This window comes from Eurosta solidaginis, chromosome 2 (assembly GCF_040869045.1).
Source record: "Eurosta solidaginis isolate ZX-2024a chromosome 2, ASM4086904v1, whole genome shotgun sequence".
NCBI lineage: Eukaryota > Metazoa > Arthropoda > Insecta > Diptera > Tephritidae > Eurosta > Eurosta solidaginis.
In genome coordinates this window covers 52857127-52858729 of record NC_090320.1, presented here as the reverse complement: position 1 = coordinate 52858729, position 1603 = coordinate 52857127, and the positions used below count along the sequence as shown (strand labels likewise).

The 1603-nt window shown below is 39.2% G+C and overlaps 1 long non-coding RNA gene across 1 annotated transcript; it reads left to right on the top strand.

Annotated features, from left to right (window-relative positions):
• Positions 1-267: 267 nt before the first annotated feature.
• LOC137242124 (uncharacterized) lies at positions 268-1343 on the top strand. Its single transcript, XR_010950084.1, has 3 exons — positions 268-340; positions 398-632; positions 1074-1343. It is a non-coding gene; the product is annotated as an uncharacterized lncRNA (long non-coding RNA).
• Positions 1344-1603: the final 260 nt, after the last annotated feature.

Sequence of the window (1603 nt, the reverse complement as noted above, 5' to 3'; positions counted from 1 at the left end):
AATTATACTAGCCGCGTTCTATTCTAAGCGAGTGCGAAAAGAACGCCAAACTCGGTTAAAATTTCCCTGCATGTATTTAACAACACTGGTAAAATTTCAGCTGTCAAAATCATCTGTTGTTTATTATTGACGTTTTCTTTGTTTAAGCACGAAAATTAAAACATTTTTGTAAATTATAATATTTGTTGTGTTTTGAGCACCTATCTTGGCGCCTTTTTTTTATATTTTCGTTGCAAAACTCGTGAAATTTGCAATACAACGTTTTTGAAAACTTACTAGCAATAAATAAGCAAAATACTAATAAAAGAAAAGCAAAATGAGTGCTCCGGAAAACTATTTGGTAAATTACTAATTAATTAAAGAAATTAGAAAGAAATAAAGTGTAGTAATCTTTCAGATTGAATTTCTTCTCTTGGATGACCAGAGTGAATTGCGTGCCCGTAGGCAGGAAGAAGTTGTCGACGAAATCTTGGATGCTGTTTTCGCAGGTTCCAGCTCCTCTGAGGACTCTGACACCGAAAACGAAGATCATGTAAAGTGCGAAAATTTCGAAGCGACTCTTGATGCGATGAATCAGAAAGATTTTAAGATGCACATGAGACTGAAACGTGAAACTGTGGAATACCTTATTAGTAATATCCAATAAATTATTCGTATAAGTTTGTAAATACTAAATCACTTAAATTATTTTTCCTTTTAGTGAATAAAAAAAAAATAAATGTAAGGCGCGATAACCTCCGAAGAGATCTAAGGCCGAGCTTCTCTTCCAATGTGCGTCGTGCTCCTCTTGATTTTCCCTACAAATTGGCCGGACGGGACCTACATGTTTTATGCCGACTCCGAACGGCATCTGCCAAGCAGATGAGTTTTCACTGAGAGCTTTTCATGGCAGAAATACACCCGGAGTGCTTGCCAAACACTGCCGAGGGGCGACCCCGCTTAGAAAAATTTTCTTCTAATTGAAAAATCTTATTTCTAAAATTTTGATGTTGCTTTGCCCGGGAGTTGAACCCAGGGCATACGGTGTGATAGGCGGAGCACGCTACCATCACACCACGGTGGCCGCCTTTTAGTGAGATATTCCAATTATGCCCCTGATCCATCTAGCGGTGGAAGGCCACCAGTTACGGCCAAAAAGTCTGTATATATGTATATTTGGTACGTGAGCAACACAGTGACCTTCAGACAACTAGGTAATTTGTTTGGGGTGGCTCAGTCGGCAGCGTGGTCAGTAGTGCAGCGAGTTGCTACTTTTTTGGTGTCCATAGCCGATGAACACATAAAGTGGCCACAAGGGGCTTATTTGCATGAAAATGCAGAACAATTTCGTGAAAAGAAACGTATTCCGGCTGTAATTGGGCCAATCGATTGCACACACATTGCCATTAAGGGACCAAAGAATTGTAAGGAAATGTACTTTAATAGGAAGAAAGCATACAGCATAGTGGTTCAAGCCGTAGTCGATTGTAACAAAAAATTTATTGATATTACCTGTGGTGAACCAGGATCACTTCACGATTATAGGGTACTAAGACGATCCAAACTCTTTGAAGACGCAGAAAGTCATTATGAGGAAATGTTTCCCAACTCGCATTTCATCATA